Consider the following 17,274-nt stretch of genomic DNA (forward strand, 5'->3'; position numbering starts at 1 on the left):
GTGTATGAGATTACGAGAGTCATTGATCGTGTGGATAATCAGAGGTTTTTTTCCCAGGGTAAAATGGCTAGCACGAGAGGGCATAGTTTTAAGCTCCTTGGAAGTAGGTCCAGATGAGATGTCAGGGGTAAGTTGCTTTTTTTTAATGTTGGGAATGGTGAGTGCGTGGAAAGGGCTGCCGGATGCAATGGTGGAGGCAGAAACGGTCGGGTTTTTTAGGAGAAACCTGGATGAATACATGGGTCTAAGAAATGTAGAGGGCTATGGCTAAGCATAATTAGTTCTGAGTTAGGGACATGCTCCACCCAGCTTAGGGACCTAGGGGCCTGTATTGTGTTGTCGGATTTCTATTGTTCCAGGTATCTGACAAACTGGGGTTTTACGGAGCTGCAGCATTTCCTCGTTGCCTGTGAACATCGGTGCACACATAGGAACAACAGCCACTTGCATATCAGCTAACTTTTTGAGAATTAAACAATATAATACACTTATATCTGAAGTATGATCCGCTCCTTGGTGTCTGGTGTCTTTTATGTAAGAGAGCGAAATGTTTCTCCGCCTTCTCAGTGGCGACATTAATCCCAATCTCCATTGCATGAGATGTTTCTAATTACTTTGAAGTCGCAATCCCTGGTGTGGAGTTCACGGCATCAGGCGATAAGACATGTGTGCAAAATTGATCCGTTCGGCCCATCAGGTCACCTCACCCTTTTCATCATGCTTGATTAATCTCAAGGCTTACTAATCAAGAACCTTTCAACACTCCGTTTTAACATCGGGCCTTATTTCATCTATCTATTCTATCTGGCCATTGAGGTCCCTTCTGGAGATGTGTACAACATTGAACCATCAGCCCAGTCGTTATCCTCACTTCGCTGTGCCACGCGGATATCAGACCGGCACGTGCTCTCTATATGAAATCCAGACATATCCTTGATTGAAATGGCCACAGCCGCGACTCTTAAATGCACTGTGCGGCTGCACAGGGCACTCCTGTACTTACCCTCACTTTCAATAAAGCATAGCGTAGCACATGTCTTCCTAACTGCTCGATGCTTCAGAGTCCTATAAGTCCTGTGGAAGGATTAGTGTCGGAGAAGGTCACTATTTCTGCCTTTCCATCGATGCTGGCTGACAGGCTTTGTTCCTCCAGCAAGTTATCCGTGTTACTCTTAATTACCAGTAGCTGCAGATTTTCCTGTGTTACCTGTATCCTTGTTTCGTGTACACGGACTCCTTCCACCTTTCTTTATCGTGACCTATTTATTTATTAGCATGCGTTTGTCTAGGGTAAGTCAGCCTCCGGCCTGGACAGACTGAGATATCTCGGTTTATCTGGACGATGCGTGATGTGTTGCCGGGTTACATATCCGAACCGCAATATATCAGACAGTACACCATATGCAAGTTAGCTTTATAATTCTTAATCTGTAGTTAAAATAAAAGAAAAAGGGAACTTATAGTGAAACAATCTGATATACACTTTGGATCTCAGCTGCCCATCCATTCAATCCCCATTCGTCTCCTCCGAGCGTTGTCGGCTCATGGATTCTCACTCCAAGTCCACTCCGTTCTGACGACAAGCGGCTCTCTCCACGCGCATCATCTCCCTTCATCTCTTGCTGACAAAAAGCCCGAGAATACCATCTGTCAGACGCACTGGAAAAAAGAAATACAATACGCCGCTCATTGTATGACACACATTCCAAAGCCCCCGTTATCTCTCGTCTTAACCCAGCCTCTGCTGCTACAGTGAAACCATTACAGTAGTAGTGAAACATTACAGAGAGACCATTACATTAACAGTGAAACCTTTCAGACCATTACTCTCACGTTATTACCAATCTGATTTTTGGTTTATAAAAATTGAGAGTAACATCTCAATTATCATGTCCACATCTGGCACGCATCTGGCAGATCAACAATCCTGAATGGACCATATCGTAGGCGCTTTGCGTCCTGCTCACTGTTCCCCATCCCACGAGCAACAGTGCAGTTTCATGCCGTCTGCAAACGGGGAATGTGTCCACACCAAGACACGGTAGTGTAGCGGTTTGCGTCAGACTAACAAAGCTGCCGCTGCAAGAACGGGATTCAATTCCCACAGCTAACGGCAAAGTATCTGTTCGTTTTACCCCTGTCCGCGTGGGTTTCCCCCGGTACTCCGATTTCCACCAGCAGACGAAAGTCGTACGGGTTCCGGTTAATGAGTTGTTGGCATGCTCTGTTGGTTACAAACACTTGAGGGCTGCCCCGGCACAACGTTCGCTGATTTGACTTGACGCAAATAGCGAATTTCACTTGATGTTTATATATATATATAAATATATATATATATGTAACAATATAAATCTAATCTTTAAATGCTGTACTTCAGCTTCAAAGTTATCGCCGTACCCTGCAAAAATCTATGCTGGGTACTGAACTCCGCAAAACCGAATTTGTCACTTCCTTCCATCCAGCAGAAAGCCCTCATTTTCCTCTTCCCTGCTTCATTCGGCTTATTCATCTAAAAATGCCACGTGTGGGTTCGTATTCATTCCCACAGTCCTTGCTGTACTCTATCCACGGAAACTTTCCAAAATCCTTTTGAGTCACAACTTTTGATTGAAGAAGTTCCGCCTTAACTATTTAATATTTCACCATTTATCTATGACCTGTGGCTTCAACCTCAATGGAAAAGGCTTGCTTGCACTAATACGGTTTATACCCCTCATAATTTCGTATCGCTGGTTTCCTCTAACTCGCTGGGTTTCCCGGTTCCTTTGTGAAACTATGAGATTACGTTTAACACACCCCGTTCTGCAAGAACGTCTGCAAACGCGAAAATATTTGGAAAATGTTCATCTACTCAAACCCAATTATCCATGGTCATTTTCCGTATCTCAGTACAAATTCCTATTGATAGAGCTGAATTTCAGTCATACAGAAACACAAGACTGGAGAAACAGGGATTAGCCACTCAGTTTATCATCACTCCTTATCCATTCAATTTCTATGCCAAACAGAATCTTTCACCGTCCGCTCTAAAGCTGTGATCTGTAGTCGTCGTTGGTCCTTACCTGAGAGGGGAAAGCTTGCAGGCAGTGACCTACATATACAGCCCTCATAACTTCCTGTACATCTAAATTTCCCCCCTCATTCTTCTGTTATTCATTAGTCGTCGTCTGTTCAAACCTGAGGGGGCAACGCTTGCAGGCAGTGACCCACATATACAGCCCTCATAACTTCCTGTACTTCTAAATATCTTCCCTCGCTCTTCTGCGCTCCAATGTCTGAAGTTCTAAAACGTATCAATCAAGGGGCTCGTCCAGGATTTGAACCCGAGACCTCCCGCATGCTCGCAAATTCAGGCCCAAAGCGAGAATCATACCACTAGACCAACGAGCCAGTTCTGTGTTTATGTCATAACACTGCTGCCTCTCACTTTCTTAGTCACCTTTGTCAATGCATCTGGTGGTAATTTTACGTCTAAAGTAGATCAAGGACCAATGTTCAATACAAGGCACTGCAGGATCTTCGGCCTAGGAAGCTCAGTTCACCAGTTTAGCTCTACTCTGTCGATATTATAACTATTCTCTCCTAAAGAGACCATAATCCGCTATTTTCACGACAGCCATCTGTCTATCCAATTATCTTTTTAATATTCCTATTGTGAAAACGACGAACAGCACGTTCCTGCGAACTGTGTGTGGGAACGGTGCGTTCCCAGAACCCACCACACTGTGTACAAAAAAAATCTACCTACCTCTGACCTAACCTTTCCTCCACTTATCTTAATCGTATGCCTTCTGCTGTTGTCCAACCTGTCTGTGTCTCTTGTAATCTTATACACCTCCATCTGTAGAATCGAACAGAAAAGTTCCAGCTTCCTCAATCTTCCCCCACAAGACGTGTTCTAATCGCGGCAACGTTCTGCTGAACCTGCGGTGCACCTTCTCTAAAGGAGTTTTTCGCGCCAGACAGTGGCTCCGATCACCCATTCTATTTAGTAGCACCACCGCTCCCCCAAGCCCCTTCTACCAATCACCCCAGTCCCTGAAACACGATGTAATCTATTAAAAGCACATTTGTATCATTTAACATGGTAAGTACACGCTAGTTTCTGTGTTATTTATGCTCATTCTGTTCTATATCCGTACTGTATCCTCGGCATTTAGATATATTTATGATTTATCATCGGGAATTGTTTTTTTCTGTCACATATCGTCCCAACACTCCACGTCAATTACCGAATACACGTAAATGTACCGGCAAAAACGTTAATCATTGATCCTTCATCACTGATCTTCCCTATTCTGAGACGAGCTGAACTGGACACGATCCTCCAGGCGTGGTCTAACCTGAGTCTGAGAGAGTTACTTCACCTCGCGGCACTTGAACTCAATCTCTGACTAATGAAAGTCAGCGCACGACGTGATTTCAGAACCAGTCTGTCAACTTGCGCCGTGACATGAGTCCAAGGTTGTTCTGGATGTCAAATATAATAGACTTATTACTCGTGGTCGAGACCTAACGGTTAATACTTCTTTTGTTCTCTGTCCAGCGGGTTTTTAGGGGACTGCACCGTCCCCTTAAAGCAAACAGGGAAATCATAGAGGTGGGGATCTGGAGAAAAGAGAATGGTTAACGTTGAGGATCGAGATACTGCTCATGCATATCGACCGTTCCATATCTTGCATAACCTGCTGAGTCCATCCGGTAGCTTGTCTTTCCGGCAGGCTCCAGTATCTGCCTTCTCCAACATTCCGTCTAAACTTTCCTGTGTTCAGCCATCCACCATCCATGTAACCTCCGTGGAACTTTCAAACATTCTCTCTAGAATTTCATTTCCTGGCAACCCTCAGGATCGATGTTTTATTCTTGCTGGTAATTTAATGTCGCCTCTTTGGATGAACAGCTACTTGATAGATATGTTTTAGATGATAAGAGGGAGAGATCGAGAGTGAGACCTGCTTCACAGGCGGAAATGAGTATTCCGAAAATGAATATATGAAATGGGGGACTGTATAGGGTATTTCAGAAAGAAGTTCTTTACGGAGATAGTGGTGGGCCCCTGGACCGCTCTGTCGGGATCATGATAATCACAGATAGGTTAAGGTATTTTAAGGTACTTTTAGATAGGGAAATGTAGAGGTATATATCAAGGAAGAGATTGATCGATCTTGTACTACGTTAAATCGTCGACATAACGTCATTGGGTTGATGACATGCTCTGTGCTGTACTATTCAATGTTCTATGTTACGGTGCCCGCTCCTACCTATGTCGCACCGTTCCTCTACCTTCCCCTTATGAGCCAACTCAAGTGTTCCTGCTGCTTTCACTTCAGTGTCACAGCTGAATGAGACTGCGGAATACACGCAAGATGCTGGAGCATCAAAGCGTTTAGTGAAAACTTCCAGCACAGGTTTGATTTTTCACAGCATTACAGCTCTCCCTGATCTACATAGAAGGCCATTTCACATTCTTCGGTACGCGAACCCAGCTGCTCAGGACTAACCTACAAATGTTGCGAATCTTCAGATGAATTTATTGTCAACCGACGTAATATTCCGCCTTCTGTCTGCTTACATTACCACCTAGTTTAGACTCGTCGGAATATTTAATTTATGTGCCTTGTACATTTTCATCAAAATCATTTTTCTGAACTAAGATACAGACACAATAATCACAGCAGAGATCCACGTAGTACATCACAATTCGTGAGCCTCCCGTCCTGAAAGCAATCTTCCACCATCATCCATAAAGCCGGTGTCGTGTCCAGTTGGCTAGTGCGTCCTATACCTGAAGCTCTCTCCATATCCGGAGAAGCCGTCCATGCAGCGCCACGTTAAAAGACATGCTTCAGTCCGTATACTGCCCTACACACATCGATCCTCGAGTGCATCTCTCCAAAGTAGTCTAACAGCTTTGTGAGAGCCGATTTGCTGCTAACACGACGGGGCTGACCATATTAACCCCCCCTCCCCCAGTAACTTATCCATCACGAATGTCAGGCTCACTGGCTTGAATTTCCTTGGTGTACCTGTGCTACCCGTAAATGGTACGACATGAGCCGTTCTGCAGGCCTCTGGTACATACCTTGGCCGAAAGATGAAGCAAATGTGGCCGCAAGTGATTTCGTTTTATTTTACCCCCGTCTTCTCACAAGATCAGAAGATGCATCGGGTCAGGACATGCGAGTATGTGACACAATGTAGGGTTTATAGGAAGCATGTAGAAGTTTTAGAGAGGAGAATGATCGGGATACTGCCCAGATTATGAGGATTGGCTAAGCGAGCTGTTTGGAGAGAAAGAGGATGTGAGGCCACTTGATGTCGATGGTAAGATGCATAGATCTCTGGATAGCCAGGGAATTTTCCTAGGGCAATGAATGGGATCATTTCTATGTGATTTGAGACCCTCTAAAATCGTCCATACTCTTCGTAACCTTTTTCGAACAACCAGCGGAATTCACGAGAGGCTTTTTTTCCGCTCGAAATTCATGCTGACCATTCCCAAAAAGAGTTCGCCTCTCCAAATTCAGGTAGATCGTGTCTCTGAGAATCAGATGCAGGTAGTTTCCAATCAGTAATGTTGGGATTAAGAACTAATTGAACACTGTGTTTTTCCTGTAGCCTATCGTAACTAAAATCAGAACTTTGGGCACTTTCCGGACTCCAGTACCCCAAGTATTTGGCGATAATACAATTACCTCCGCCTTTGTTCCATTCATTTCTTCTTTAGGTTCCCGGAATGCTCTAGATGCATTTGGTCGCACTATACATCTTATTTTTGCCTTTAAGGCGGCCAGCCCTCAACCTTTGCAATGAGCACATGGTTCAGGGCAGGGCCGTCGCCTTCCCTGAATTTTCCCGCTTCCCTGATATCCTCCACGCTAAATGCGGGTGGGAAGTTATCATTTGACTCCACGTCCAACATCTCTGGCTCCACACAGATTACGGCGCTGATCCATTCACTCCTTGATCATGCAGTTCCAGCAATATATTTATATAATCCCGGAGTATTTTCCTCTGCCGTTCTAGATAGATCGATACCGTACCCTATTTTTGCCCTCCGGCTTTTCCTGTTAAATATCCTCGCCGAAGGATCCACTTGATCCTGAATAACTCAAGCTGAACTACGTTTCCTGTTAAACACAGGGGACTCTGAACTATCGGGCGGAAACGTCGACTGTGTTGTATCCTCCTTTCCAGTCAGACTTTATGAGTTTCTGCAGCATTTGCTATCTGTTACTCCTTATCCTTTTATCCAGACCAGTGTCTCAATATCTCTCGTCAACCAATGTTCCGTACTGTTGCCAGCTATGTCCATCACTCTGTTTGGAACACGAACTACCTGAACTCCGGATATCTCACCTTGAAAAACAAATGTCTCTTTACCACAAAATAAAATTAGCCTCTTCTCAACCATAAATCCTTGCAAATCCCCGCCTAATCGCCCTCAAACTGGAACTTCACTAAATTTGCACCTTAACTGTCGACCAGTCCTAACATTCTGCAGACCTACTTTCAAGCTGATGGAATTATGTTCACGGGTCGTAAAATGATCTCTTTTTCACTCTCCAATGTATTCGTCCTTAAAGATAAACGATACAGATTAGCTTTATATGTCACATATAATATAGCAACAATTATTGGGTAGTTAGCTGATTGGGAAGCTGTTAAAATTAGCAAAAGCTGGAAATGAGAAATGGAAACCATGCGATAATATCAAATGTATTTTATTTTCAGATATATAAAAATGTTACAAAGACGCGAGAGTATATACATCGGAGCGCCTGAAAATGACAGTTGAATGTTAGAAAGGGGGGAACAAATAATTAATAGCTATCGTGCACCAGTCCACAGTGGAAGATACTAGCAGTATCCCAGATATTCTAGAGTGTTCCGGGTAAGAAGTGACTCAGGTTTCCATTACTAAGGAGGAGCTGCGCAGGAAGCTGAATATTCTGAATTTAAAAAGTCACGCGGATCTGATGGATTACACACCAGTTTTCTGAAAGACGCATCTGAAGGGATTGTAGAGTCCGTCATAATGATCGTTCAAATATCACCATAAACCTAAGACATTGAGTTCCAACTTAGGTGGGGAAGTCCTGCTTCCTTTCATCCTGGTTTTACTCCTAATTTAGATATCTGGTTTGCTCTAATTTCCTGTGATTCTCAGTTTCTCTGTGAAAGTGCGTGGTTACATTTTCCAAGCTCTGCTCGGCTAGAATGTCTCCAGACGTCAGAGAATGTTTGGCAGACGATTATCTACTCAAATACTATTTTACACGTCCACTATCTTTATTTCATTTCAATGTTGAGACTATGGCACTCACTACATATGTTACTATAGAGCATATATGTCAAACTCAAGGCCCGCGGGCCAAATCTGGCCCGAGGTGGAATTATATTTGGCCCGCGAGCTAATATCTAATTACTATTAAAGCTGGCCCCAGTAGTCGAAGCGCCTATGGCGTATGATATGGCTAATGCTGCGTTTCTTCAGGTACCAGGTTTTCAGGGTTTTTAGTGCTTATTCGGTTTCCCTGGGTTATTTCCTGAATATCATTAATGAATATTTTTTTTCTATTAGAGCTGGCCCGCCGGTATATTGCATGCACCACTAATACTACAAATCCCGCAATTCACTGCCAGTGCATTGCTCGCGCTTGCCTTCCTCTCTCATCAGCATCCATATGGCGCTAGTCACGTATGGTCAACTTTCAGCTATCCCTCACCCCAAAAATGGCTGAACGAAAGGTGGACTTTGAAAACAAGGGTTTTCAAGGCAGGTTGGAGGCAGAGTATATGTTCGCAGATATAAAGGGCAAACCTATTTGTCTTGTGTGTGGAGACGGTGTGGCTCTAATTATAGAATATAACGTAAGACGACACTATGAAACGAAACACCACGACAAATACACGCATCTGGACAAGAAACAGAAGCTCCAGAAGGGAGAAGAGTTGAAAAGAAGTCTGGCGTCACAGCAGGCTATGTTCACAAAAGCCAAAACACAAAGCACAAAACACAAACACAAAACACATAGTTTTATTGTGGCAGCAGAGATCGCTAAATCAGCCCGGCCCTTTACCGAGGGAGAATTTGTTAAGAACTGCATGATGAAAGATTGTGACGTCGTGTGCCCAGATAAAAGGCACCCATTTTCAAATGTGAGCCTGAGCAGAAACACCGTTGCTGACCGTGGACGAGAGCTTGCCACCAATCTACAACAGCCGGTGGGGAAGGGAAGAAATTTCATCGCATATTTCCTTGCTGTGGATGAGAGCAGGGACACTTCTGATACTGCCCAATTGTCAATTTTCATTCGTGGAGTGGACTAAAGTCTGTGTGTAACAGAGGAACTTTTGGATTAAGATCAATGCATGGCACAACTACTGGAAAAGATCTCTTTGATGAGGTATCCAGATGTGTAAATATAATGAGGCTGCCTTGGGATAAACTGGTTGGACTGACGACAGATGGAGCGCCCGCGATGTGCGGTCAAAAGACTGGATTGGTGTGCAGGATCCGGGAGAAGATGCGGGAGGAAAACGGCGCAGGTGAGTAGACAGCTTATCACTGTATCATCCACCAGGAATCGTTGTGTGGCAAGCCTTGAAAATGGAACATATAATGAACACCATAACACGAGCAGTTAACTTCATGAGAGACATGGGTTAAATCGCCGCGAGTTCAAGTCGTTTCTGGAGGAGTTGGGTTCAGAATATAATGATTTGCCCTATCACACAGAGGTGCGATGGTTAAGCCAAGGAAAATTGCTGAAAAGATGTTTCGAGTTGCGTGAGGAGATCTGTCAGTACATGGAAAGCAAAGGGAAAGACACAACAGAGCTCCGCGATAAAAAGTTGCTCTGTGAAATGGCGTTTCTGTGTGACATCACGAGCCATCTCAATGCGCTCAACCTGCAGCTTCAGGGGCGGGGTCGTGTGATCACAGACATGTACGCTGCAGTGAGGGCTTTTAAAACCAAGCTGCGCCTGTGGGAGACGCAGATGCAGCAAAAAAACTTGAGCCATTTTCCGTGTTGCCAAACTATGAAAGAGCAGGTGTTCCCACATGCAAAGTTTGCTGAAAATCTTAGCATACTTAGTGCCGAATTCACACGGCAATTTGCCGACTTTGAAGCCCAAAATGCAGGCTTGAACTGCTCAGTAATCCATTTGCAGCCTCAGCTGATTTTTTTATTTATTTAATGTTCAATGTTGTTTTAGTAGGCAATAACCTAAGCTTTGTTAGTTCCAGGTTAATATGTGTAATAAATTCATTTCAGTATGTTTTGCAATAAACGCTGAACCAGTCCGGCCCTCGACTTGTACCTTTTTTTTTAAATTATTTTGGCATTTATTTCACTTTAAATCAGTTTAAACTTAAATTTACTTTAGTTTAAAGATTGACATTTAAATCAGTTGCATTTATTTTTTATGGCTTTATCTGCAGCTTTTCCGGATTAATTTCTAATGAAAACAATTTTCCAAAGGCCAACACTCTGTGATTCACACTAGTCGAAGCCAGATACTTAGCATCTCATCTTGGATGCAAGTTCATCAATGTTTCGAGGCAGGCTCTGAGCTGAGTAAATCCTCAGAACTGAGTGAAGGTGTTCATCAGAAAGACGACTCCTGTGTGATGTTTTGTTTATCTTCATCAAAGAGAACAGTTGTTCACACAGATATGTGCTGCCAAACATAGGGAGCATTTGAGCAGCTTGGGTACGCAGCTGGGGCATTGTGTCGGGAATGAAACGTAGAAACTGTGCAGCGCCCACCGAGTCATACTTTGCCTTGAGTGTGTCACTACACTGGAGTTTCATCAGCTCCATTTGTATGTTGGTTGGTGCGCTTTCCACGTCAGCTGCAAATGGATTACTGAGCAGTTCAAACCTGGTAGGACACTTGTAACGCCTGCAGTGATAAGTGCCAGAAAGGAGATCAGTTGGAAGGGATCGTGGACATGGGAGTAACGTGAAACCTGCAGAAATCGCAGACGGGTCTGGGGGCCGTGCAAGTAATTTTACCCTCGTAAGATTCCCGTTGAGGACGGAGGAAGTTACGGAGAAGAAATGCAGGAAGTACTTTGGGTAACAGCAGGAAGATTTCATTTTCCCAAGCTATAGGAAGTATGTGGAAAACACAGAAAGGTTGCAGAGAAGATTTATAATGATGCTGCCTGGATTGGGGAGCATACCTTATGAGAATAGCTTGAGTCAGCTCGGCCTTTCTTTCCTTGGAGCGACGTTTGGTGACCTGACGGAGGTGTGTAAGTTGATCAGAGGCTTTGATCGTGTGGATAGTCAGAGGCTTTTTTCCTAGGGCTGGAATTGCTAGCACGAAAGGGCACATTCTATATGCTTGAAAGTAGGTACAGAGGAGTTGTCAGGGGTATTTTTTTTACCAGAGCGTGGTGAGTGTGTTTAATGGGTTGGCGGCTACGCTGGTGAATACGGATACTACAGGGTCTTTTGAGAAAGGTATCGATATCTATTTCTCACATTCTCCAGAAAGTGAGGCAAAGATGTTGAGAAATATTTACTCTTTCAGGGGCATAATGTCGTTCAGTCAATCGAACGTCAGGCAAATGATTTGTAAAATCAAACAATGAAACTTGAAAAAATGACGATCACGAGATGAAGTAAATGGGAATGCAGGAAAACGACCAATTTTCAAAAGTGAGGATGGGTTTTCAGTATCTTCAAATGGAGTTACATAAGGGCTCGAGATAAACGGTATATTTACCTGCTATGAAGTGTTGTTCTGCCAACTCTGCAACAAAATTCCAAATGGTGTCTCCCGGTGTGTATAATCACTGTCATTCCCATCATGAAAATACTGATTTTGTACTGGTCAAATAAATACCCTAAACAATTAATATGCTAAATAGCATCAGCTACCACCAGCATTGAAGTACTCGCGGCTCAGTGAAACTTGGCTCTTCCACCTTCAGTAACGCATATACATATCCTTCATTCTACCGGTTTGAAAAAGTAACTCCCTGTCCTTTACAGGGAACTATTGTGCTCTGCCAAAGCTCAGAGTTGTTACTTATTTAGTGCACGTTGTACAAGCTCAGAAAGAGACTAATTATTTATATTTTTCAAATTAGCAGCTCAAGTTTCGTGCCAAAGTAGAATCTGCAAGACCCATTTAAAAATGTTATAAACGGTAACTTATTTGCGCCTCTGGTGGCGGGCCTGTCGTACTCTACCTGAAAGCAGCTCATCCACTATTATTTCACTCCTGACGCTCAGCTCTTATCGGTGGCTCCGAGTAACTGTTTGTATCGGACAGTGGCAAACCCTGGTCCGGCGCTTCGACAGACGGGCTGAACCAGGTGAGTGTAGCCGGGAAACACAAACACCTGTGAGTTAGAGATTTGCTTAACCCAGCATGTGCAGATAGTTCCCGGACTCGGCGGATGAGATCGACTACATGATCAAACACCCCAGAAGGCGGTGCAGCAACGCTTCATGGACAGCGAAGGGCAAAGCAAGGTACAAAAAGCGTCATGAATATCCGCCACAGCCCAGGAAATCTCCAAGTTTTTTTTCCTGCAATTGGATCAAGCATCTTGAGGCCGAGAAAGCAGAACTGCCTCGGCACAACGGACTTTTTTCACTGTGAAATTCATCCCTCAAAAGTTAAATCATCGTCGGAAACGACGGACAATCAACACCGGTAAAAAAAAGGAATTAGAAATAAAAGAAGAAACAAAATCAGCTGGGACATAACCCATTGATATTCTTCCAGTATTTTACTTTGCACGATTTTAACAATCATTTCAAGTATACATCCGTTTGCTCGTTCTGATTCTGCATATTCCATGGAAATTGTCAGCACGGCTATTTCAAAGAAAGACGTTTTCTGTTCATTGCCAATGGGGGCATATGAATTGACGATTAGATACTGAAATAGATATATAGATTGAGAAGGAAACACCAATGAAAATCTGATTCTCTCTCTCGGCTGTGGGGAGTCAAAAGGTGTTATTTCCTTGCTTCCAAATAATCCATAACTGCAATGAACAGGACTGTCACAGGTCTACAAGAACATCACTGACCACATGGTGTTTTCAGTGCTTATTCTGACATGTCAGCTACCACGTGGATAATGTTTCTGCTTGTCCGGATCCACCAATTCTACAACGTTACTATCACATCCCATTCGATCGCAGGATCTCTCACACAGAGAGTATCACTGATTATTCAGAAACATCTCCAAGTCTGCTGGTAAAGTAATTGCTTGTCCAACATCATGATGGACGCAGCGAAAGCAAGATGTATGACCATTAAACCATATTAATATCTCTCTCTATATAAAAAAATGCTCTTCAGCAGAAACCACACTACCAGTGATGATGCCCTGCAATCAATAATGACACTGTCGCTGGATATCAGAACATATTGGTTCTGTATTTATTTGTCATTGCCCGCTCCCTTGCAGCAAATAAAATAAAACAGGAATTCCAGTCTGCAGAATCAAAACTGCACATGTCTAATTATTAATGACATTTATAGTAGCATGCACAGCGGAGGATGGCTATGTGATATGAACAGAATACCCGTGCAACTTATCGTTCAGAGGGGAGAGTTAGGGAAGGTCAACGTACCAACGAGTGACTGAAACATCAGTGAACATAAAGACATTTAACCTCGGTTTTTGTTGTTATTTTCATATTCATATCAGGTGTGACCCATCGGATAAGGAGAAATATTCACTGTATTTTTCGATCATCATATTAGGCCATGTTTATATTTCCGGGCACCCACACATTTTTATTATTGTCGCTTTAAAATAAATTCAGTGCTATTTATTTGCAAGTCCTGGTACACACTAATATTTAGTGGGTTCGCGGGTAAAGAAGCTCAATGACAAAAATGGATGCAGCTTGTTTTCAGTAGGTTTGGATAATGGAAATCACTGGGGAACCTGAGAATGGCGAGCTTTCATCACCTTTACACAGCCGATATGATTTCCTCTGATGTCTCATACCAGCAATAAAATGGTGAATATAATTGTTGAAATACCCTGTATACGTGTAAATATACGTTAGGTATTCTTAAACTTTGGGAAAAAAACGTGCTTTATGCGGCAAATAAATGTGTAAGCATTCTGATGCTTCAAGCAGATGCTGTAGAATAAGGGAGAATTATTGTACATCACTAGTCAGATTAATTACAGTCAAGGTGAGGTGTAGTTAACCCGTTATAGTTCGGAACTTGCAGAATTACGAGATACGCTCAGTTATATGTTTGTGTACAATAAAATTGAGACTTTTTAAAAATACATTGAAATATATATTTTTTAAAATATTGTTCAAATGAGACAAAACTTTGCAAGTACCAGAAGAAAGCGGTCTCTGCAGGATGATCTGTAACCTGAAACACAACCGGATGAATATAGAAAGTGAGTGATGAAAACAGGTGGAGGAAAGATCCCCTTTTCGTTCAGCTCTTTGCCTTTTCCGCCTGCCATTTCCCAGCTTCCGACATACATTGTCCTTTGTAAGACCTAACGGAGTTTGGTACATTACAACGAAGTCCTCTCACAAACATTGTATTGACTATCCGTTCTAAGTTAAATCTGGACTCGTATGAAGATCCGAGGAAACAGAATCGGAGGTTGTATAAACATATGCCGCTTGTATTCAATGGCTAGAAGTAATTGTCTGGGAATCAAGAAGCGTTTTCATTGAATCACTTACTGTGCAATGATGGGTAGCGCTTGATATTTCACAGTAAACCGAAGTTTACTGTGGTTTCCTGTCATGAAGAATATTTTAATTGCTGTTTTTCCAGAACAATTCGTGGTTTCCTGTCATGAAGAATATTTTAATTGCTGTTTTTCCAGAACAATTCGTAGATACATTCTGACAATGTCATTGCTGACCATGATGATGAAGACATTGATAATCCAGGCCCATCCCTGGCCAGACTACTAATACTGCATTGCTTCTGCTGACTTACCAGCGTCAAGCAGTTTAGAGAGAATCATTTACTAATGGACATTGATTTAATGTGACGAGAGAGAATTAATAGGAAGTGGAGATACCACTTTAACAGATTATGTGGGTAGGTAAATAGAAAGAAGTACCCGAGAATGTGTTTGAGGGAAAACACTTTCAGAGCATTAAAAATGTATTTGGACAGTCCATGGATAGGAATCCCTTAACGGTATAAGGTCCAGAGTGCGGCAAATGAAGATAGCTTAGATGACATGAACAGCTTGGGCCGCCGTTTCTCCATCACGTAACTAAGACTATTTACTTTAAGAACGAGAACATGAACAACTTCTGTGATTCTGTACCTGAGTTGTGCTTCATTTCTGATTCTCGGCACTTGCAACAGTTGCATTTCTGTGATCTTTCATGGAGGGCAAATTATGCAAAATCACAACAATCACATGAGTTTATTTTACTTGTCAATATATACAAGGTCAGTTCGAAGCTTGAGACTGATGCATTGGGATAAATCCTGTCCTCTTAGACTACTGGTTTGTATACATGAAAGCAGCACCAGGTGCCATACTCCGGAGTCCTCACCCCGGAAAGGGATACTGCTTCCGACGACGACGATTCAGATGTGTGGCACCGCTTTCCGTTCGCTAATTCCCCAATACCGGAAGTAGAGGCTCCTGGCCCTTCCTCTGCTGTTGAAGAGGAGGGAGGGTGTTGAGGGGCAGAATGAGATACAGCCAGCATTGGGGGAGAGAGAGTGGAGGGGCAGACTGAGGTACAGTCAGCAGTAGGGGGGGCGAGAGAAGGTGGAACTTGAACACAAAACAGTGGGCTCTCGGGTGAAGAGGGAACCAGTGAGGGTACAACAGGTAGACCTGGGATGTCCCCCGTGGTGTCTGAGCCGGAAGGGTCGGCAGTGGATGTACGGAAGTCTCCGAGAATTAGGGACTCCACGGAGCGATTGACATATGCAGCACCGGGAGAACTGAATGTTGTGATCTCTACCGCCCTGCGAAGTTATGTCACTGTTTTCTGCACCTTGGTTGGGTTTCGTGTCTTGCAACATACTTTGGGGAACTCTGTGAATGTCATGAGGGCATGGCTTTTGTTGCTGGGTGAAGAGAGCAGGGAGTTTCTTATTTTACTGCGTATGTTAATCAAAACGGCTTCTTTGTTAAGTTAAAGTAGGAATGCTTTCTGCTGAGAGAGTGCTTTCTCTCGCAACCTGTTTGGGTTATACTTACTGATAATCAAAATTGTATTCATTTGTTAACCAATTGGGATAGATGTTAGTCTTACTTTTGTGACTGTGAGCTGTTGTTGGCGGGTTTTGGGGGAGTTAGAGAGGAGATCTCGAGGAAGGCGGACGGTGCTGGATGCGCACTGGTCGACCGCCGAGGTTGGTCTCAGGCGCTCGGGTCGTGGAGGTCGGAGAAGATTGAAGAGCATATTCTAGATCTAGTTGTCAAGTGTACTGAAGATCATACCTTCATTGAAGGTCATCTCCACACACTGCCTCATCAGCCTTCCCTTGGTTCGCCAGTGCTGAATCTATGCAGCCTGGTCCCACTAGATCCCAGGCTCTCTGTCTTTGTGAATGCTTGCACCAGAGTTAAGCATCATAACAATTAATATTCCAAAACTCAACTGTTCTGCCTCTTTCATGGAAATTACTCTGGCTCATAAGGGACGACATGTCCTCACAAAACCATGTTGTCTATTCCCAACCAGAATACGTTTCTCCAGGTACTCATAAACCCTGTCTCTAAGAACCCTTTCTTATAGCTTTCCCACGATTGAACTCTCAGAAATGCATTAGATTTCTTGAGAAAAAAAGAGGAATAAATTTGCCAATATGGTTAGGGTTCGGTGATGACGCAAATGTCATGTCCTAAACCGCAACAATATCTTCACTCACTTTCTAGAAATACCTGAATTACAAAGCTTGTAGCACCTTGGAAAGATATATTTTCATTTTTATTCCAATGTTCCAGCTTGTAATTCTAAGCGTCTGCATGCTCCGGCACATCTGTCCTTTTACCCTGTATTCATATTCATCAATGTCGCACTCTCGGGAGAGAATCAAAGCAAAGTATAAGTACGGACCTTCACTGCCTCCTTGCACTCCAGACACATGCTTCTTCTTTCATCGCTGATCTCTCCCACTCTCTATCTCGTCATCCTCCTGTTTTACACGTACCTGAATGGGACTTGAATTCTCATGTCCCCTTCGAACTCTAATAAGTTCATTGTTAAATCCCTTCTGGAAGCACTGTGACTTTCCATAGCCCTGCCTGATCCTTTCTTCTCAC

General features: G+C 43.3%; 1 pseudogene; it reads left to right on the forward strand.

Moving 5' to 3' along the window:
- Positions 1-8,736: 8,736 nt before the first annotated feature.
- Positions 8,737-17,274, forward strand: part of LOC132390581 (general transcription factor II-I repeat domain-containing protein 2-like) — a 64,957-nt pseudogene continuing 56,419 nt past the window's right edge.

This window comes from Hypanus sabinus, unplaced genomic scaffold (assembly GCF_030144855.1).
Source record: "Hypanus sabinus isolate sHypSab1 unplaced genomic scaffold, sHypSab1.hap1 scaffold_965, whole genome shotgun sequence".
NCBI classification, from domain to species: domain Eukaryota; kingdom Metazoa; phylum Chordata; class Chondrichthyes; order Myliobatiformes; family Dasyatidae; genus Hypanus; species Hypanus sabinus.